The sequence below is a fragment of the Leopardus geoffroyi genome, chromosome A1 (genome assembly GCF_018350155.1).
Source record: "Leopardus geoffroyi isolate Oge1 chromosome A1, O.geoffroyi_Oge1_pat1.0, whole genome shotgun sequence".
Taxonomy (NCBI): domain Eukaryota; kingdom Metazoa; phylum Chordata; class Mammalia; order Carnivora; family Felidae; genus Leopardus; species Leopardus geoffroyi.
In genome coordinates, this window is record NC_059326.1 from 127,536,971 (window position 1) to 127,560,928 (window position 23,958).

At 37.1% G+C, this 23,958-nt stretch overlaps 1 protein-coding gene across 8 annotated transcripts in view; it reads right to left on the minus strand.

Moving 5' to 3' along the window:
• Positions 1 to 23,958, minus strand: part of PDE4D (phosphodiesterase 4D) — a 1,416,267-nt gene that overhangs the window by 592,311 nt on the left and 799,998 nt on the right. The gene's annotated exons all lie outside the window — the stretch shown is intronic.

Here is a 23,958-nt window from a genome sequence, read left to right on the forward strand (position 1 = left end):
CCTCAAAGATTATCATTTGGCCAAATTTTATGGCTGTTACTCTATTTGTCTTAGCATTTGCATATAAGATGGTTAGTCATTCCAACAACCACCCTCCTTCTATGTTCTTTCCATCGTTTAAATTTCTTGACAAGAATGATATATCTTGGCTGGTGCAGAATCCTAAAATGGCCCTGTTACCTTTAGACTGGCTGTTACTCCATGATTATATTAAGGTAAATGGAAAAGGGAGTGTTTGTAGCCGTGCTTAAGGTTATTAATCACTTGGCATTATGATAGATTTGGGGGGGGGGTATGTCTAGCCTAATCACATGAGCCCTTTAAAAGAGGCAGTTTTCTTTGGCTGGAAGCAGAAGAGGAAGTGAGAAAGATCAGAAATGTGTAAGAGATTTGGCATGAGGGCTTTCAATGATGACATGGAGATCACCATGGGCACCTGAGTGGCCCCTACAGCAGAGGGGACCCCAGCCAACAGCCAACAAGGACATAGGGACTTCGGTCCTATGACTGCAAGGAACTCAATTCTTCCAGTGAGAGGAATGAGTTTGGAAGATGAGCGCATGCTACAGAGAAGACCCAGCCAACCAATACCTTAATTTTAGCCCTGTGAGACACTGAGCTCAGCCCAGCCTAGTCAACCTTGGTTTTGGTCCTAAACACTGTGAGATTAAAAAAAAAAAAAAAAAAAGTGCTGTTTTAAGCTGCTAATTTTGTGGTAATTTGTTATCAGCAATAGAAAACAAATACAGCCAAAAGCATCTGGGTAATTTGTTGCCCAGATGCTTAACTAAGATACAAGATCCTCTTAACTAAGGATACAGAGTTACAATCTCTGTAATTACACTCTCTGTATCCTTAGTTAAGAGGGCCTTGTATATCATAGCTTTAAAACATAAATTTGTGAATTTTCTCTTAAAATGAAGTCTCACTTCAGTGTTACTTAGATAACATAGGGTTTCCGGCAATTGTCTCTTTAAAATATCAGTTAGATTACCTTTTTAGTCGTGGATTCCTTATAGCATTCCAAAATAAGGTGATTTATTTAACTAATGGCTAGTGTCTTTATTTGGATCTGCCAATGCATTAAAATAATGTTTGTTGAATAAAGTCACAGCTGAACTCTGAAGTATTCAATGAGGTGAGCTTCCCTCATCTCAAACACTCTAATAAAAGTCTATCAGAAAGTTAGATGTTCAAAACAAAATGGTAACCTGGAACCATGGACATTGTTACTTAATGGCTATTACTTTACAGAACAAATGGGTGACTTCATTAATTTCTTAATTTGGAGAGTCTATTATGTGAATTTTCGTTAAAAAGACTTAAAGTTTGAGTTTGCAAGCACAGAAACAGAGCGTTTTTTATAAAAAACCTGTAAACTAAAGTAAAAACATAAGAAAAACATTAATATTTAGATGTTGAAAGGATGAGCACTGTTTTGTTTAGCTTTCAGCAGTAAAGACATATTAAGATCCAAATCATGTCACAGGTTATTTGCAGCATGAGAATAGGATCAATATTTTGATTGAATAAATTAAGATAATAACCTTAATGAGCAGTGAGCTAAAATACCAAAATGAAGTGAGGAATGGAGGTATTTTGAGAGCGAGTGGAGGCATGAACTTTTATTGCTTTCTGTTCCCAAAACCTAAATAAGATCTTTAGTCTACATCTTAAGAATTATTTCTTATAAATATTTTCCAGTGTCGCTTTTTTAAACTCCATAATCCCCAAATGATAAAGATTCTGCTTCTTTTGAAAAATGTCCTGACAGACTTACCGTAACATTTTGTATTTTGCACACATTTATTTTTTCACACTTTCCCTATCCAGTTGCTAGAGAAGATAATGTTCTATAACCACATTTAGGTAATAAAATCTCAGTTACATACCAACTTAGAGTCTAGGCCCTCAATAGTACTTTTTTTGTTCTTAAAAAAAAAAAAAGAACATTTTTTTTCCCACTAAATATTCCTGGCTCACTGGAGGCAATCAATTAATGTTCCTCATTAATTAAGGAATTAATTAAACTAGATGATGATGAGTCTGATGATGTCAGTGGTATTACAGTAGGAAATACCCTGAGACCACCTATTATTCTCAGAAAAGTCACTAAGCCAGTGGCATGGGTATTTTTGCTGTTCAAATAAGGATTAAAACAATAAAAATAGAAATTATTAACAATGTACTAAATTCTAAGATTATTTTTCTCAATACAGAAGCGTATTGTAAGTTAGGTGTTATATACATTGTATTTATTCTTATCTAGGCACTGAATTTTATGCAAACAATATGCATTCGATTACTGACTGCATTTTGCATTAATTATGTCCTCTTTCCCTCTACCCTTTCTTTCAGTTAGCAGGTGATACCACTGAACCTATCATTAAGGAGCATGATCTGGGAGTCAATAATGTATATGAAGACACATTATTACCCTGAAGCATCAGAGAGATTTTTATATGAAGTCAGAAGAGTTTTCCTGAAACTCTTTTTTTTTGTGTGTAGATTGTTATTCATAGCAATGGTTCTCACCGCCAACTATGAAAGATGTTCGTTAGCCTTTGGGTTGTTTTCTGAGCATGAAATCACCACAGCATTTGCTTGTACCTATGGCAGAGGCTGGAGAAGGGTGGTGAAACTCTGTACTTCCCAGGGTTGAGGGAAGAAATGAGCTCACATCAGACACGTGCTGGCTCCTAGCTAGCCACACCTGCACCTGCATCTATATTTTATCCTTAGGCAAGAAATAACTCAGTACGGTGTCCTTAAAGACTTTGTTTCTCAAAGAGCCATTTGTAAGTTTTGCAAAACAGAGTCTGTAGATTAATCATCTACACCTACCTCTTACTTATCTAAAGAGGAAAGAAATTAAAATAAAAAAACTGCTGCTGCAGAATCCACAGCAAGTATGTTAATGCGATTCTCATGACAACCCCTTTACAGCCCTTTGAAACCTCAAGTTAGAGTTTTAATTTAATAACTGAAGAAAGGAATGTTTGCAATATACCTGTACCATGAGGAGGAAAAAAGAAAGGAGAACCTGATCAGGGCCATAAGAAAGCAGCAGTTCAGGGTCATGGCATTCTATCAGGCAGAATTGGCTCAGTTCTGCATTATCCCTAATACCTTCCTTAGGCTTCCATGGTTCTCTCTGTGTGTACGTCAGTGTCTCACAGGGCATTCTCCAATAGCAGAAATGTTCTATATTTGCACTGTCCAGTACAGTAGCCACTGGACACAAGTAGTTATCTAAGTTACATTTATTAAAACAAAGTTAAAAATTCATTTTCTTTCACATATGGCTAGGGACTACCATTTTGAATAGAGAATGATACTGTTTAAGATATCTTATTTATAGCACAGGGACGCCTGGGTGGCTCAGTTAAGTGTCCAACATCAGCTCAGGTCATGATCTCACAGTTCATGAGTTCGAGCCCTGCATCGGGCTCTGTGCTGACAGCTCAGAGCCTGGAGCCTACTTTGGATTCTGTGTCCTCCCTCTCTCTCTACCCCTTGCCTGTTCACACTCAGTCTCTTTCTCTTAAAAATAGACATTAAAAATATTAAAAAATTAAAAAAAAAAGATATTTATAGCACCTATCATTGATTAGGCCCTGATCTTAAGCCACACCATTTATCTTTTTTTCCCCCACAAATATTTGTTAGGGATCTATTTTGTGCCAGGTGCTATTCTATGTCCCAGTATAGAACGATGTACAAGACAGCGAAGATCTGGAACCCATGGGGATTTCAGACTAGTGTGGGCAACAGAAAAGGAATAAGAAAATAAATAATAATATTATTTACTTTTCTTTACTTTTACATATTATGTAGGCAAGGAACTGAGTGTGTAGGGGAGGGCTAGGAGCATTCTTAGAAAAGGTAGTCAAACACGATCTCTGTGAGAAAGCAACCTTCCAACAGTGTTACGGATTGAAGTTTGTACGTTGGAATCCGGACACTCCAATACCTGAGGAGGAGACTTTATTTAGAATTCAGGTCATTGCAGATGTAGAGAGAAAGCAAAACTACAGGGGGAGGACCATCTCAGTCAAGACGGGGGCCTGCGACAGAGCCTTCCCTCATATCCCTCAGAAAAACAAAAACAGAAACAGAAACGCTGCCAAAACCTGGATATCAGACTTTAGTTTCCACAACTGTGAGACAATACATTTCTCTTATTTAAACCACCCAGTGTGTGGTACTCTGTTATGGCAGTTCCTAGTAAGTTATACAAGTAGACTCTGATGGGCAAGTCCATTTAATCCGCAAAGTTGTTCTATGGGTTAAGCACTCCTGTGGCCATACATCAGATGAAAATACAGAGTTTAAAGACATTAAGTAATTTGCCTGAGGACATTTTGCTGTTATGTGGCACAAATATGAGTTAGTCTGACTCCTATGCCTGAAAGTCTTTTTAATACTATTCGCTTTGACCGCTTTGATTCATCTTTTCCTGACTCCACCTATATCTGAGTCAATGAAAATTAAGTAATTAATTTTGTACGTAAATAAAAGTAATCTACAATGTAGTTTTTTTTCCCACATAAAATATTAAAATCCAGCTGAAATACCTTATTTGCCTTTTTTGTTTAAAACGAATCCTAGGGGCACTTGGGTGGCTGAGTCAGTTAAGCGTCTGACTATGGGTCAGGTCATGATCTCATGGTTCGTGGGTTCGAGCCCCACGTCAGGCTCTGTGCTGACAGCTCAGAGCCTGAAGCCTGCTTCTAATTCTGTGTCACCCTCTCTTTCTGCCCCTTCCCTTCTTACACTCTGTCTCTCAAAAATAAATAAATGTAAAAATAAATAAGTAAAGAAAGAAAGAAAATGAATTCTATATTTAATTGACTCAACAATCTATAAATCTTGGCCTTTGTAGTGCTTATAGAGCTCTTCTTTATCTATCAATTTATGTACCATGATAGACATAAATGCATATACAGGTAATGTTTAGACTATTTTAAATTTTAGGTAAATTAGAGCAGTGTTATTTTGCAATTCTCTTACCCTGCATGTGACCGGGTTAACGTTCGTATTCTATCTTGCTTCAGAAGACATCAAATTATTTTAAATCATATTTCCATATGGACAGATAATTCCCTTATGGGTGAATGAGTTTACACATTTACAGACCTTCATCTTTGTCAACGAAAGGATGATGTTCTCTTTTGGATGGTGCACAAAGTTCATTTCCAAAAATATCAGTTCACACTTGCCCTCCTGAGAATAGGGTGGCAGAGAACCCTTGTAAGGAGATGGCCCATGATTCGGTTTGTTCAACTGGTGAAAAGAAACCATTCCAGTGGGCAGAGACATCCATCCACATGAGAAAGGCTTTTTAGAAATGTTCCAAATACGGCCTCACTTTAATCAAGCAATGCCATCTGTTCAGTGAGTGGCAAGGTTGCAACTTTTATAATAGGAATAGCAACCAGTGCCAGAAATGAACATACAGAAATACAACTGCCGCCTATACTAAATATGCCTACTTATATTCTAGGAGGTATATAGATATAGCAATAGATAGAGATACAGGAGTAGATACAGATATAGACGCAGACACAGCCAGATACAGATACAGACACAGACATAGATATATCCATTAGCATCTGCTGTGACCTTTATTGGAGATACTTTGGTCCTAGTGTTGGTACTGACACGTGTGGAACCTTTGCTAAGTCACTGAACTTCCCTGAGCCTCAGTTTATAAATTCTCTGGGCCATCTTTGTGGTAAGGATGTAATGAGGTCATGTTTGTGAAGGTACTTTGTGCACTGTAAAGTGAAATGTAAGCAAAACACATAATTTGTACTAATTGTAAAGAAAGGCTCTTAGAAAAGTTACAAATAATTTTAAAATATCTTTCGAGTACCAAGCACACTGGCAGTCACTTTACACGGATGGCATTATCTTGTTTTATCTCATAATGACACAATCAGTTACGCACTATTACTATTGCCATTTTGCAGAGGAAGAAACCAGTTTAAATAGCTCAAGTGAGCTGCCTACAGTTAGTTATTCAGCTAGTAAATTCTAGAAAGGGGACTTGAGCCGAAGGTATCTCATCCCAGAGACTATTTTCCTTTCTTTCTTTCTTTCTTTTTTTTATTGTTTATTTATTTTTTGAGAGAGAGAGTACGAACGAGAGCTGGGAGGGGCTCAGAGAGGGAAGGAGACACAGAATCTGAGGCAGGCTCCAGGCTCTACACAATCAGCACAGAGCCCGATGCAGGACTCGAACTCATGAACTGCAAGGTCATGACTGAGCCGAAGTGGGATGCTTAGCCAACTGAGCCACTCAGGCACCCCCACAGAGACTATTTTCTTAAGAACACTTCCTCTCCCCTTAGCCTGTACCCCTAAAGAAAAAGAGAGAGAGAGACAGGCGGAGAGAGAGAGAGAAGTTTTTTTTCTTTGTTTTAACTTTTGTTTTGGAGAAAAGGTTTTGTTTTTGGAGAAAAGGTTTTTAAGATTCATAGTTAATTTTTCAAATTCTAAAGTAAAACTAATAAAGGTGCATAATATATACATATGTCTTTCCATAGGATAAAAATAGATCCTTATATTGAAAATCTTGAATTTTATTTAAGATGGAGTATTTTAAAATACTATCCTGTTACACATTTGAAAGACCTGCCTTTTAGAAATCACAAAACATTATGAAAATACCAAAAGGGCTACTATTAACTATTTTCAGCTCTTTTTCAGAATTCTCCACCAATTTTTGTGCATAGGTATTTAAATCAATAAATAGTTTCTATGACTTGACTTAATATTATCACTCATGCCAATTATATTTTATGGTATCAGAGAGATGTGAGGTGGAGAACAGATGGGAAACAATAAAGAAAGTAAAGTGTTTTGAGAAGAGATTAAGGTCTAATCAGTTTTTTCCCCTGACAATGATTAAGGTATTTGCTATGAGGCAACCGGTTACTGTAAAATAAAAAAACAAACTCCTAACATACCACACTACATAGTATTTAATAAAAGCATCTCCGTAAAACAATGAAAAGTCCCACCAGGGTCAAAATGTATGCCAATTGCAAAGCCACTGGGTATGTGTGCACATGCACATACATGAGAGCTTGCATGCACATGTGACCGAATATTGAGCCTTCATCCCTCAAACCTTTTAACTGAGCAAGTCTATATGTAACACCAGATCGTACCACTGGTACAAACCTTAACCATAAATGCTACTTAAGAGACAGGAATGAGCCAATATAAGCGTTTCAGAATAACTATCAGGAGCCTTAACTGAGACACAGAGAACTGAAAAATGGAGGGAGAAGGGCTTTGCCTGACACTTTCCCTCTCCCCCAATCTTCACATCATTGGTTTTCTTGGCCTTTAAAGAGAAGTACAAACATAGCTTTTGTTTGTTTGATTTTGTTGCAAAAAAATGTAAAGAGAGCACACAGTTGTGAATAGAGTGAACCAGAGTGAACTGAGAACAGTACATGATATTCTCTATCAGAAATTCTACAACATTTTTTTTTTTTTAAATGGGGCAGATACAGAATGTTCTGAAGACCCGGGTTTTTATAACTTTTAAGGCCCTAGTGGATTTGTTGTGTGGCATTTCACATTTGTTGTGCTAAGTTACTGGATTTGGGCTGGTTTTTGACATCCTTGTCCGAAGTGTTACTTTTTATAAAGAGCCACATAGCAGGGTTTTTGTTCTGTTTTAGTTTCACTTTGCTTTTCTTTGCGGGGGGGGGGGGGGGGGGGGCATAAAAATTCCTGCTGATTTCCACCACCTAGAAATCTCTGTTTATAATATAATTTGGTCTCCATAGCTGTTTCTATGAACATTAGTCAGTTATTTGATTTTTATAATTGATGTCATCAATTATTCTGTCATTAAATACAGATCTTTAATACCATTTTAATCCTATTTATAGTATATTGTTATAATTAATCCTCTCTTTCGGCACTTAACGGAATTCTTATTTTTCCTTCCTAAACAATACTGTGGTGAACATATTTGTAGCATATACCTTGGCTAATTTATCTGAACACACCCTGAAGTTAATTTATTACAGGGGAGAGAAAGCCTTGTGTTTTGGGAAGATAACTGGTGTTTTAGAGTGATAGTAGTTGGTGGTAGCAATTTGGGGAGAGACTGGTCAGGGAAAAGAGACTAAAGACTGAGAAGCCTGTAACTTAAACTCAGGCAGTGGCAACAAAAGCACAGATGAAGAACCTAGAAAAGATATTTGGAAGGTGAAATCAACAGGATGTGGAGAATGATCCATATGGGGTAGAAGAAAGGTTTCAGGAGAAAGAGGGGTCAAGGGTGACCTGAAGGCTTGTAGCTTGAACAACTGGGGAGTAGATAATGAGTTCCAAATTGACCATGCTGAGTTTGAGGTGCCTTCAAGGCATCCTGGTAGAAACGGTCACTGGGCAGGCATAGGTAGAACCATGATGGAATCCCAGGGTAGAGACCTGCTCAAATTTATACAAAGAGACAAACACGGTAACATCTAGTTTTATTTCATGATACTTGCACTGCTATCACAAGCCCATCTGCCTGTTCCTATTACCTTCTTCTTTCACCCCCCAAATTTTAAAGACACAATGTGTGTAAATGTCCTTGGCTGTTATCCAAAGTCACTGAATTTGATGTAACAGCGATTTTGTTTTTTTGCATTAATACTTTGACCTTAAAGAGCCGCTTCAGTTTTACTATAGAGTTTACTGATTGAGGAAGGAAAAGATAGTTATAGATTTAAAACAAGAGTGCATACAGAACAAAAAGAGAAAAAAAAAACATTATTGGAAAGAAACAAAAGTAGTGTTATATTTTGAAAAATATTTATACACGCACTAGGATATTTGATTTTTACCATAACCTTAGAAGGTGTACAAGTTTTTATCACTAATTTACAGAAATGAAGAAACTGAGGTTCTGAAAAGCTAAACACTTTATCCTCTTGTTTGACAGCTTGTAAATGTCAAAGTTGAGACTTGAACTCTGTGCTGGAGTTCTTCCCCCTATCTTTCACCTGCATCAAATATATTTTTCGTTACTCTCTATTCCTTCTCTTTCTCTTCTCCTCTTCCTTCTAATCAAGATACTTTGATTTAGTTGTCAATTCAAAGTTTATCTCACTCTTTTTAAATATCTGCTTATTATTTACTGAGAGAGAGAGAGAGAGAGAGAGAGAGAGAGAGAGAGAGAATGTCAAGCAGCCTCTGTGCTAGGAGCCCCATGTGGGGCTCAATCTCATGAACCTTGAGATCACGATCTGAGTTGAAATCAAGAGCCAGATGCTTAACCGACTGAGCCACCCAGGTGCCCCAAAGTTTACCTCATTCTTAAGGCAAAGAAGTTTTCACGTCCTTTAAGGAAAATGTATACAAAGGTCTCTGTGCTGCACAGACACGTAGTGCACCACACCTTCAGGCAGCTCCCAGTCTGAAGCTTCAGTGTGCTACCTCACTGGGGTAGGGGGTGAGCCCTGGTAGACCCACGGCCCTGTGTACATACCTGGCATCTCTTCTAGTAATCTGTTCTTCTAGTACACTCTTCAGTCATCTCCACCCCATAAATTCTGCCTTATAGGTTTGATTGCTACTCAAGCTCATACTTATTTTTCAAGTCATTCAATTGTCACCTCTTGCACGAAAAAGAAAGATTTTTAAGTATGCCTCTTTTTCCATACTGAAATCTCTAAAAACTTATCATAAGGTCATTATCATTCTTTAACTACATGGTTCAAGTTTAAAGCAATCCTGTATCTCTTTCTCTCTTGCTTTCCCTGCCTCAATTCCAGAGATTTATAGACTATAATTATCACACAATGCTACTCAGAAGTCCTATTGGTTTTTCAGTTTTTTTGTAGACTGAGTCTAATCTGGAAGCTTTTATTTTACTGGTTCGATTTCCTTAATCTTAAAGGTGAAAGTTACTTCCCTTGGGTTCCCAAGTGATTTTAGAAAGCCATCATAACTGTGACAGGAGAAATCTAACCAAGATAACACAAAAACTATTCTGATCAAATTCAATTTTTATTTTAGGCTGCAAGCAGTTTATTGAATGCCTGCTGCCACTTTTTATTTTTAAATAACAGCTTTACTGAGCCACAACAAAGACAATAAACTGCACATATTTAAAGTATACAACTTGACAGGTTTTGACATATGTATATACCTGTGAAAACATCACCACAAGCAAGGCAATGAATATGTCCATCACTCTCAAGACCTTCCTTGCATTACTTCTGAACCCCTTCTGTCCCTTCCATCCTTGCCCTCTCTTTGCAGACAACCTCTGAGACACATCATAGTCAGCCATCAAATCCTCTCCATTTTTTCCATAAACTCAATTTTGTTTTAATAAAAACCACAACAAGATTCCTTTAAAATGTGACAAAATTATCTTGGGAGGGGGAACTTTTAAGATGAGTTGTTACAAGTTAGAAAATAAAAAGACGAACATGCCAATATGAAACCAGGCAAAATCCATCAGCAAAGAATGCCTCATCGCACAAAATGGCTGAGAAACAAGTTGAAATCTAAGTAACAATCAAATAAATGGCAATTAAACTAACAGAGTTACTAATTTGTATTAATCCTTTTGATAAAGATTTAAAAGATAAGATAATTCAAAGGGTTCGATGTGCTTTTGAAAGCAGACACTAATATATTGCTGGAAAAAAGTGCAGATTTTTGGAGGGTGATTTTGGCTGTAACCATTTTTTGGCTACATTACACCTATACTTATAGTAACATGGCTATACTATATTAAAAGCCACCTGTTTAAAAATTAATATTAAAAAAAATAAACAGTGAACAATATCAACAAGTTAGGAGAAACATAACTGTGTGTCATTACCAAATTGATTAAATGCACATGGTTCATCCATACAATGAAATAGAAGCCATTTAAATGGCCAAGCTTATCTGTATGGACTAAGATGGAAAGAAAAAGAGTAAAAGAGAAAAGGAAATATACACAGAATGGTTTATTTTGTATGGAAAAATACTCATAGTGTGTTGTGCATGCATAGATACAACTGTGGAAAATAACTATATGACATTTAACAGAAGTCCTCTCTGAGAGTGGGAGTAAAAGCACAATGTTCACTACACACACACACACACACACACACATATATATATATATATACACATATATACATGTACTTTATAAATATATACGTTTATATATAATTTTACTGAGAAGTATTTACTACTTGCATAGTTTAAAATATTTTCATTTAACTATCAGTATGTATAATATGTTCTTATATTTTTCAATATTCTATAAACATCTAGATAAGAAAGTTCTAAAAAAAAACCTACAAAATGTTGACAGTCATTTCTAATTACAGGAAATATTTTTTAAAGTTTATTTATTTTAAATAAAGAGAAAGAGAGACAGTGTGAGTGGGGGAGGGGCAGAAAGAGGAAAAGAGAGAATTCAAAAAGGTTCTGCACCGTCAGCACAGAACCCTATGCACAGAACCCACAAACTGTGAGATCATGACCTGAGCCAAAACCAAGAGCCAGATGCTTAATCAAATGAGCCACCCAGATGCCCCCATGGGAAATATTTTTAACAATTTTTGTTAATCTGGACTTTTCTAATGTTTTCTTACAATGATTTATTAAAATGTGTAACAAAATTCTTCTAATAAGCTTCCTCTGTTTAAGAAAAATCAATAGAACAAAAGAAATAATCTCTATAATGCTCTTTCCAGATGCTGACCATAACAATCAAATATATATGGTCACTGGGGAGATTTCTGCTTCCTGCCAAGATGGAGTAAAAGCAGCCAGGTTTACACCTCCTCATGAAAGAATTGCAAAACTAGACAAAATATATGAAACAACCATTTTCAGACATTAGGCAACAGATCGCACAGCACGGGACAGTGAGCACAGAAAAGGAAAATACATCAAGCGAGTCTCATGATTGCCCCAGCTTTCTGTCTACAGAGAGTTTCTAGGCCTCAACACAGAGACACAAACCCAGCCAGAGCCTGCCAGCATCCCTAAACTGAGGAGAGAGCCAGGAGTCTGAGGAGGTCAAAGTAGATAGTTTGCAGAGCAGAGTGATGTAAGAGAGAGACAGCAGCACATACAGAGACCTTGGGACATTTGCCTTAGCCTCCCTTGAGTCTTCATGTAAGCATTGATCAGCTTTAGGAAGGGAGGGTTTCTAGAAAAGGGCAGGAGTTAGGGATGGCAAAAGGGAAAGAGGAAATTTTAGGGGTGATTGCTATGAGTTTCATGATCACTGTCACTAACAGAATCAATGCTATCTATTGGCTCAACGGAATCTTTTTCTTTTTGTGCAAATTTAACAAGGAGCCTATCAAATGACACTTGCTTTTGCCTCCTTTTAAAGATTTTGTGGAAATGTGACAGTGCATTGACAATCACTCACAATCTGGCAGAGTGACTGAGAGGGAGGGATGGAGGGAGGGAGAGAAGAACCACTGGGTCACTTGTGATCATGTTAAATACAGTGTCACATACTTCTAGTATTATAAGACATCACTTATTAATCAAGTAAAAATTTATTAGAAATTTTTGTTTGTCTTGCAATATACTCGCAGAACAAGTTACTTGCATATGGTATGTGGTTTTATCTCAGTGGAGTTCTTAAAATAATTTTGTAAAGAAAAAATACACAGTGAAAAATGAATTGATGGAATAAGGTATTGCTAAAATGAATGCTTTTGTATGCACAATACAACTTAGCATTAATTTATATATCTTCATGTTATCCAGTGATACTGTAAATAAAGCAAGTGAGGATGCTATCAAAATATCTATATACTTTGCATCCAGATATAGCAAATTACTTTGAAATGTCTTGGTGGTTTTCCCTACTGGATCAAAGTTTTCCCAACATGTGACTATTTAATTGTGACTTATCATGCTAAGAAACCATAATTCACTAATAACACAAAAGGTCATAAGCTATAGTGTACCTTCCACCTCCTCCCATAATACTGGTAACACCTAGTGTCTTTAGAAGACATGTCAATGTTCTAAACTCCAAAGGGAAAGAATTCTATGTCAAAATAGGTATAATCATGCATGGGGTAGAGTCTAGGGAATTACAACAAGCCTTGGGTTAACTGAACATTAAGAACCATTCTTTGACTAGGACTTGGGTAGGAAAGCAGGAAAGCTATGTGACTATATCATAGGGAGCTGGTCTGAGCTGTATCTACATTGTGTTGCATGTTCCCTGAATCAGCAAATTATCAGTGGGACAAATTTATCTATATTGACTGCTCTTCACCAAATTATGCAGGTAAAATAGTATCTTGGCAGCCAGCTGTGTGGATTTGGGGTACTGCATCGGTCTCAGTAATGTATTATTGATCTACAGTTAAAGTGATCTGAAGGTCAAACTTCTAGGATTTCTCTGTCTCACATTCTGAATCAATTGTTGTCTTTTAGATATGGCTATATTAGAGGCTCCTGAGTCATCTTTAGCCAGAACAACAGGAACAAACCTGGTGTTGCAGTATGTGGGCTGTAAATGCAACAAAATTAGCGCCTCTATATTTTGCCTTGCAGATTGTTCCCGAATTATGGCCCGGGAGTCATGCTGCATTGTTCCCTTGAAGTTTCTATATTGAGAGAGAATTTAAATAGCCCATTTGTTTACATTGAAACTTAGTCCATACGTTCTCATCACCATTCATTTTGTGTTTTTGGATGAACAATACTGCCTATTAATATGTAAGTTTACAGGGAATTTTTATTTCTTATGTCTGTCTATGTATGTGCGTGTGTGTTTGTGTTTTAACCAGAGAATGGTGATTTTCAGCTTCTTGCCGACTAAACTGGAAAACCTAAAGAACAAGCCAGATCGTAAATAGCATATTCTACTCCCTGAATTGGATTTCCATCCCATTATCACACAATACCATTTGTGCTTTAAAATAAACCAAGGGGAACAATTCACATAAAAGGTATTACTTCTTACTATGCAGGCCCCCCTACTGGGAAACAAATGAATGTTTAAAGCCTACCAGAGCCCAACCATCTTCCCTCTCAAAGGATTATGCTATTCAATGACTGGGGTGACTTTAAAAAGTGGTATAATAGGCAAAATATTGGCTGTCAAACTTCTAAAAAGGAGAATGCATAAAAACTTCTATGAAATATCTGAGAAGTGGTGGCTAAACTCTAGGAAAAAATATAACTATTTTTGTGTAACAGGCCAACGTCTGTATTTCCTCAGGCAAGCCAATTTGCTGTGGTCTAGAAATTTTACAATCCACCATAGAGTCAGGTTTGTCATGAAGCTAGGAAGCTTAACCCACAGCCTCTTTCCAAGGCACTGGGAATGGCTCTAACACTGGGGAGACGCACTCAGATGATTTGGGAATTTTACCAAAGCAAGATATTTCAACTGCAGTAGTTTAAAACTAACGTCTGCTTGCTAGTTTTCGCACTGCTGGCTTTCCCTTAGGTTGGGTGGTACTGACTGACGATGGGCCTTTTTGGGATCTGGCTAATTAGAAGTTGAATTAAAGGCACATTTAGTTTTGGTTTGGTGGGATTATTATTTAGTAGTTCTCAGTTTCTTCCACATATCCTTGGGTGGCTTTCGAGAACACTCCCGCTGACCACAGCGCCAGCTCACAGGGCACTGCAGCATTGAAGGGGCAGGACCCGAGACCACACTGGGACACGAACCTGCTCAGAGCTCCAGGTACCACATGTCTGTGCGCAGTGGAGGAGACACAATGTTTAAAATGTAGAAAGCCAGGAGCTGGTCTTTGAAAGTTTTTCCAAATTTTATGGCTCAAAAATGAATGACATTTAACAGAGGTTTTCACAAATTTTGCCACAGTCTCAAGAATATAAATGAAATGGGGTGCCTGGGTGTCTCCGTGAATTAAGTATCCAACTTTGGCTCAAGTCTCGCCAGTTCCCAAGTTTGAGCCCTGCGTCAGGCTCTGTGCTGACAGCTCAGAGCCTGGAGCCGGCTTCAGATTCTGTCTCTCTCTCTCTCCCTCTCTCCTTTCTGTCTCTCTCTGCCCCTCCCCCACTCGTACTTTGTCTCTGTCTCTCTCTCTCAAAAAAAGCAAAACAAAACATGAAAAATATATATGAACGAAACAATAATAAATGAGACACTTGATATGAATTTTCTAAAGCACCAATAATAAAATATTAGATTGTAATCAACCATGCTAGAAGAAAGACTGTATTATCTTTTTATTCTCTACATAGAGTAATGAATGGTCATATGAAAAGGCAATCAGAAAATAAACAGCCAAAAACTATAAACCGCCCCTCCTGATTCCAGACACAAAATCACAGAAGTGTGTCTGGCAATTCATTTTGTTTTTAATTAAGGTATTTTTATTTTTTTTTTATTTTAAAAAAAATGTTTTTTAATGTTTATTTATTTTTGAGACAGAGAGAGAGAGACAGAGCATGAACGGGGGAGGGTCAGAGAGAGGGAGACACAGAATCTGAAACAGGCTCCAGGCTCTGAGCTGTCAGCACAGAGCCCAACGCCAGGCTCGAACTCACGAACTGTGAAATCATGACCTGAGCCGAAGTCGGCCGCTTAACCGACTGAGTCACCCAGGCACCCCTAATTAAGGTAATTTTATACATCTCGTGATGCCTGTGTTTGTCAGTTTTATTAAATTTGTAAGTTGTTGTGATTACTTTTTTCATTCTAAATAAGTGTTCAATTGTTACCTCATGTATACATTTCTCTCAAAGTGGGATCCCCGAATTGTATAATACATCAAATGCAACAAAACCTGAACCCGCTCCTTGTCAACCACAGTAGCCACCTTGGGATATGAAAAGGTAACTTCCTTTACATTATGACTAAGCGATACTGTGAATATGAATCCATTTGTTAAACTCCAAATTGTGATATTAAGCATTTTTTAGGGACTGATTCTAGTAGTCACCCAGGAATATACCAGGCTTAATCCTACTGCCAAACTAAAAATAAATAAATCTATTAAAATTAGAAGACTGCCCTTTTCCTGATGGCACCAAAATTAAAAAAAAATTATATTCCTCATAGTAGGTTTTGAACTTGATCTACCTTATAAGTGTTGGTTTTATATGCATAGTGCTCCAGCAATTTTTTTTAAACTTTACATAAAAAATACAAAGTTTATGTTCTCAGTGTATAGTAATGTGTTTTGACAATTCCTTGGTTAACTATTCATAAACATGTACAAACAAGGATTGACACTGTGATGGGCTTTGCACATTCCTTAGCAAAACTGATAAATCAATATACTTCACAAATCCATCATAATTGTTCAGCTCCATAACCCTTTGTACAAAATGTACATGGTTCAGTATCTCTACAGCCTTCAAGATGAAATGGAACTTCCATCAAATTCAGCAAATTCTATTTATCACACATGACAAAAGATGTTACTACAGAGCTGGTATTACAAATCATTTTTGTGTAATCATTTATGTGTTAACATTGGTAAACTAAGTAAGTCACGGATTTGAGAAGTACAGCATAGGGAATACAGTCGTTAAGGTGATAATATTGTATGGTGACTCACTGATCACAGTGAATATTAAGTAATAGATAGGACTGTCAAATCACTATGCTGTATGCTTGAAACTAATATAATACTGCATGCCAACTGTATTCAATAATAAAAATAAAAATAAATAATTTTCTAAAAATTAAAAAATAAAAAGAAAAAATATGTTGCTAAAGTAAGGTTAATATTTTTAAAAAACACTAATGAAACTTTTATCTTTATCTAATAATAGGATTATTATTTTTTAAACTATAAACCTAGATATGCTGAATAGCTGTATGCTTCATGATATTATTTCCTATCTTTCATTGTGCATCATTTGTACATATACATTTTTAATTTATTTTTGAAGTTGGAGATTTTCAAAACTTTTGGAAAGATAAGAAAAATAGTGATTTCAAATATACCTATTCTGGTATAAATATACTTGTAAATATACCTGCATCTGCCTATTTACAGGTATATTTATACAGGTAGTTACACACTTTAACAAATTAAAATTTGGGACACCTGGGTAGCTCTGTCAGTTAAGCGTTCTTAATTTCAGCTCAGGGCATGACCTCCCGGTTCCTGAGTTCAAGCCCCACATCAGGCTCTGTGCTGACAGTATGAAGCCTGCTTGAGATTGTTTCTCTCTCTCTCTCTCTGTCTCTCTCTCTTTCTCCCTCTCTCTCAAAACAAATAAATAAACTTAAAAAAATAAAGAATTAAAATTTGTCCTAAGATATATCTTCTTCCATTTCAATAATATGCGTAGGACATAACTACAGATAAGACTTAAGAAGTCTGGAGGTTGAGAATTTACAGAGAAAAATATTTTTAAATATTTTTAATTATGAAAATTCTTGAAGAAAGCATTCCAAAGAAAAAGTGTATATCATAAAATTATATAAATGTATTCACATTAAGGAACTCAATATTCTACAAATAGAAATTTGAATACAAATTAGTTTAGGAAATAATTTTGCCTTAAAAGATCAGTGAATGGAGTTATTAAACACATAACATTAATATAAGTTTATTTTTACAACTCTTTTAAGGAAGAGCTATATGTAAACTGAAGTACAACTAAATCAGAGATTTTCAACCTGGAATCACTACCCTGTAATGGAAACATGGATATGATTCCAGTAGCACCTGTCCGCCTACAATTAAAAGCCAGCTTTCCGAGTGGTCTTATGTATATGTATAGTTACGAAGAGAATATTGACATTGACAGATCTCATTAGATTCTTAGAGGATTCCAGAACCCCTAAAAGAGTAAAAAACATAAACCTAGCCTATTCTATTTTCCAAATGGAATAGAATGTTTTCACTGGGAGAAACGAAGAAAAAATAGTTCTCATTGCGATAGTGACGGTCCAATCACACCCACACATCAAAAGACAGGGAGGAAAACAAATCCAAGGAAGATCTGATAATTTCAAGGAGCAAAGTGTTCAAGAGACATATTCAGTGAACAATTCCCAAAGTGCCCATGTGTGAGCAATGTGAAAACCCTAAAAATACTGTTCTGTGACATCACAAAAGTTCTTCAAAATACTAGACTAAAACACAGAGTCTTTTTCCAAGTCAGTCTCAATTATGATTATGTTACTCCTATGTTTTTAGAATCATTGCACAATATTAAATACTCTTTGAGTCACTGAATATTAATTCTATGCATATGAGCTTTTGCATCCATTAAAAGATAAAAGACAATGCTTATTCATCTGTTTTAGGGTTATGAAAACTACCTTCAATAAGACTGACAAATAGAGCTACGACAGCAACATTTGGATCAATACTGACAGCAAGACTTTCTGTGAAGTTTGCTGGCCAACTTGTATCAGAGGTGCAGCAAGATGAGACTATGAAATTTTCCACTAGAGGAATTACTGAAGCAGCTTGGACATCTAACCCCAAACAGAAAAGGTTTAATGAAGGAGATTATGGCTGCATTCAGTTGTATTTGCAAAGTTAGGAGAGGTGATTAGAATTACTTTGTATGTTTCCACTGACATGCCTTGTATCAAGACTAGGAGGTGTTAGAGCACAAGACTTGAGCACAAAGACTACTTTTCTCAAAAGAAGTCTTCTACAACAAGGAAAGGGCTTATCTTTGTGAGTTGACTTTCTCTCCTGACAAGGCAATTTAGGGATCAGGAATGTTCTGAGATGGATTTCTATACCGAGTGGGAAGTTGGATTCTTACATGTAGGGAATCCTTGTCTGTACTTAAATTGTGTGGTTCTGGGGCGCCTGGGTGGCGCAGTCGGTTAAGCGGCCGACTTCAGCCAGGTCACGATCTCGCGGTCCGGGAGTTCGAGCCCCGCGTCGGGCTCTGGGCTGATGGCTCAGAGCCTGGAGCCTGTTTCCGATTCTGTGTCTCCCTCTCTCTCTGCCCCTCCCCCGTTCATGCTCTGTCTCTCTCTGTACCAAAAATAAATAAAAAAACGTTGAAAAAAAAAATTAAAAAAAAAAAATAAATTGTGTGGTTCTATGATATATTAAGAAAAATTGCTTGCCATCCAGAGTACACAGCCTGGTGATAAGGCATTGGCTGAAGGAACACCCTTAGACAGCTACAAGTGAAACCTAAAGTGAGGTCAAGGAACACAGAGGTTAGTTGTGCACAAAACCCAGAATTTTACCTCTTGTTGCATTGGTGAATTTTTAACCACAGCTCAATTACATTCTTCTCTGAGAAGATATAAGATTAAACCTCTTCAAGGCAAAAGCATTATAGAAACCCAAAGCATTCTCTCACTTTGGAAATGCACCTGCACGTAGAAGCCTGAGCAAAGGGAGGAATCAGAGGTGATAAGGAAAAAGACGTAAGCAGGGGCAGAGTGGCAAATGGCCTTCAAGATAAGGATAAGTAATTTGAAATTGGTTAGGGAAGTAAAAGGGAGCCAGTAGAAGGAATTCAAACGATGAGTAATGGAAGATTAGAAGATTAGAAAAGCAAGGTACATTACCTGGGGCGGGAGCGGGGTGGTGGGTAGGATTTTGGAATGATTAGAGAGTATAATGGCCAGAGAGGAGATTAGAGAATTGAGATAGGAAATCAAAAGACAAGGATGGAGAGACATACTCCTGAAGCAGGAGTAATACCTCCATTAGGATCGAGGAAGGCAGTTTGTAAACAAGACCCAGGCCTTGACTGAAGCTTGGGCATTACACAGCACTGATCCCAGAAATGGCATATACATGTGCCACTTGCTAGACATCATCTATCAGGGAATGTTTCTTGCATAAATGAAGAAAAATCTAGTTCTATTCTTACATACAACAAAAATTTAAAATCAACACTTTGCAAAACAAAAATTGACCATTAAATTAGAAAGTATTGATAGTTTATGCTACAGTTTCTTTTAAAGAACTGCTTAGACTTTTATCTATAGGTTAAAGAAGAGCAACAATTTTCAAAGTCTAAATCTGAAAACAAAACATCTTTGAATTTGTTTCCAATGTACAGGAGGTTTATGAGAAAAATACAGTCAAGTTAACATTGCAAATAACAGGTAACTTTAAACAGAAAAAAAAATCCAGTACCTCTCCCTGACCTTTTCAAGCCAGATTCAGCAGTTGGATTATTATTGTATTTATTTATTTATTTATTTATTTATTTATTTATTTATTTAGAGTGAGCATGTGTGAGTAGGAGTAAGGGGAAGAGAAGCAGAAAGAGAGAGAGAGAGAGAGAGAGAGAGAGAGAGAGAGAGAGAGAGAATCTTAAGCAGGCTCCATACCCAGTGTTGAATACAATGTGGGTCTTGGTATCTGACCTGAAATCAAAAGTCAGATGCCCAGCCAACTGAGCCACCCAGGTGCCCCTACAATCTGATTAATCTTTCCTTACATGTTTGCAGAACTAAAATGAATGAATAAGAAGAATGGTTCCATTTAAAACATCTTTTCCCTTTTTGGTAAGTCTAACACAGTTGTCGATGAAACAACTATGCTTTTAGTCACAGAAGAGCTTAAGAAGCTGCTCTCATTCTCCTATTATTTTGGTTAATGCAAATTATATCTGGAGGAAATGAATTCCAGTAGTTAATGGCATAAGGTAGCTGAAAATGGAGAACTCCATGCCTTGAATTATCTCTGTGTGACTGCTGTGCTGTAGAGCCTGTAACAAGTTATCCTCAACTGACTGAGGCGTGATCTTCAAAGAAAGCCATAGAAATCCTGACAGACTCCAAAGACATTAGCCAATATCTATTCTTAAGCGCCATGTAAGCAGCTCTTCCAAGTCTTTTAAAAATATGTAATTAAAGACAACTTCAAGCATATAAGAAGCCTTCTGCTTGGTAGTTTCTGTACTGTGTTTAATGGTAGAGCTGTTTGATTGTAATGTTTGCTAAAAATCAGTGCTTAATAAGCAAGATCACTTTGTTTCCAATTCGATATAGTGATTTCATATATCTATTTACTAGCTTCTCTACCATTCGATATTGTTTGGATGCTTCAAAAGCCATGCAACAGCTAAATAAATACCCCCCCCAAAGTAAAAAGTCAACCAAACCAAAACTCAGCCCAGATGAGTATGCTGTCGTTTTTTATAAAGTGTTATATTTATACACTGTATTACAAACTTTTATTTCATAAAAAAGTGGTTAAATGAGAACAAGATATGTCAAATCAAGATACTATTTTATTTCTTATCAACTTTCATTACAGATAAGAACGATCCTAGAAAACACAGTGGGCGATGAATAAATGCGCTTTTTTTTCTTTTTAAAAAATTTGTTTCTTTCTTTTTGAGAGAGAGAGACAGAGACAGAGTGCAAGCAGGGGAGGGGCAGAGAGAGAGAGAGACACAGACTCCAAAACAAGCTCCAGGCTCTGAGTTCTCAGCACAGAACCCAACACAGGGCTCAAACTCACTAACCTCAAGATCATGACCTAAGCCGAAGTCTTCACTTATGCGACTGGGCCACCGAAGCAGCCCTCTTTTAATACAAAAGAAAAAAGTAATTTTATCTGGACCTTCCTTCTGACATCCGGCTGTCAGGATGCTAGCTAGTATCATGTAGATAGGGACTATGACAAGAAGTACTTAGATCATCAGATATAGTAACTAACTTTTCCATGGAATACAATTATGGTTGTTGAGTAATAACAAACTCATGTGTTGACATGAAAAGAATAGGTGCATTTATGATGACTGAGAGCCTTGTCCTATAAAGTACTTTTGGGCAAACACTAGATTGGGAGAGAGAAAGGAGAAAGGGATGAAGGAAGCAAGGAAACTGTCTATATGGCATTTCTCAGTGCCTGCCAGTCGCAAAATACCTCGCCATTTGCAGTGGATGCTGTGAGGATAACCCCTTCAGGAATGAATGACTCATCTTCCTAGGTTCGGGAAGTGCTGTCAGCTGTCAGCCCACTTTGCGAACTGCCTCAGCTAAAGAGGGGCACCTTGTTCAAACATTTAGTACTGAGTCAACAAGACGGTACAAAGGCCCAGCTCCAGGGTTGTTTAGGGTAACTATGAAGGGCTGGGGGCACCTGGTGGCTCAGTCAGTTAAGCATCCGACTTCTGCTCAGGTCATGATCTCATGGTTCATGGGTTCAAGCTCCACATTGGGCTTACTGCTGTCAGTGCAGAGCCTGTTTTGGATCCTCTGTCCCCCTCCCTCTGCCCCTCACCTGTGTTGTCTCTCAATTTCTCCCTCTTTCTCTCAAAAAAAAAACAAAACAAAACAAAACAAAACAAAAAAAAGAGAAAAAAAAGAAAAAGAAAAGAAAACTCTGAAGAAAAAGAAAAGAAAACTCTGAAGGGCCAACCCAGCTTCAGAACCCTCTATTGGGTCTGCTGAGGCCTGCTTAGCAACTGTATTACAGACCAACTTTTTCTTCTCCCTCCTCCCCTGATTCTGCTTTCTTCCCTCTCCTCCCAGAGGTGGTAGTCAAGACTCTTAGAGTCTGCTTCTCAGGAAACCCAGTCTGTGAATGAATCACATTAAGAATACCCACTTAGTCCCTGCTTCTGACCATTCATTCTTTGTAAGAGTTTACTATTTAAACTGAGCCCCTGAAAAAATGAACTCTAGACATGTCCAGTTCTCCATATTTTCCCTTAAGTACATCTCCGCTGATATATCACCTACGCATTCACACATACCAGCAGAGATTCTTTGCTTGAACAATAGGTTTGTGTTGCCTGCTCAGGTTATGTAGTGATAAGTACATAAAACAGGCTAAGATAGAGCTTTCCCCATGCAAAACAAATAAAACTCTTATAACAAATATTGATAACTATATAAAATAGGTATCAACAGTAATATAATCGAGAGGTGTGCATTTCACTGTGGCATTTTTAACTTCCTTATTATTGTGCATTTGTTTGATAGTAGAGATCTCAGACTTTATTGCCTACCCATTTTTTTTTCTCCCCAGAAAAGCAATTATAAACCTTGACTCTTCAACCATTCTTCAAATCTCCACACTTCCATCAATTTGAGGTCAGGAAATACTCATTTAAATACAGAAATTCAGATCTACTTCTATGTTCAGTTTTTTTTAAAAAAATCCATTGTGGAAACTGTCAGAAATATAAATGCAATTGGTTGACAAACAAGAGATGCTGTTTTCCCTTATTTGTTAAGCCAGTGATTTGCTCATGCCCAGGAAGCTAACTTAGATAGTATTCCATGATATATAAATACCACTTATCTGACTCTGCTTATTCAAAACAAATTCATGGATATTTAATAATAGTAATTAGAATTGAAGTGTCACATTCTAGAAACATTTCACTGAAAAAAAGACACTTTATAGAAATATCAATTTTTAAAACTGAAAGATATAATCCCACATTTCAAAACTGAAGCTAGCAAAATACATCCATTGGTTAGGTTCCCATGGCTGCATATTGAGCTGACTATTCTTTAATTAAATGTTAAGCCAAAAAAAAAAAAAAAAGAGTGTGGGGGGTCTTAAAGGCAGTGATTAAATATGAGAATGTAACGGGAGTATATATTCTGTTCCTGAGAGATCATCTGAAACTACAGTGAATGTGCTATTTGTTGTAAGGAGGTGGAGCAGTGTAGAAATGGTAAAGACTATAGGTAGAACATACCACTCTATAGGAGTGGAAATGGAATTAGAAGTCACAGAAATAGAAGAGAATGAGGGAGGGGCACCTGGGTGGCTCAGTCGGTTAAGCATCCGACTTCGGTTCAGGTCATGATCTCGCAGTTTGTGAGTTCAAGACCCACATTGGGCTCTGTGCTGACAGCTCAGAGCCTGGAGCCTGCTTCGGATTCTGTGTCTCCTTCTCGCTCTGCCCCTCCCCAACTTGTGCTCTGTCTCTATCAAAAATAAATAAAATATTAAAAGAAGAAGAAGAAGAAGAAGAAGAAGAAGAAGAAGAAGAAGAAGAAGAAGAGAATGAGGGAGTTCGTACATACAAATCCTTCCTATTAGTAATTCGGCT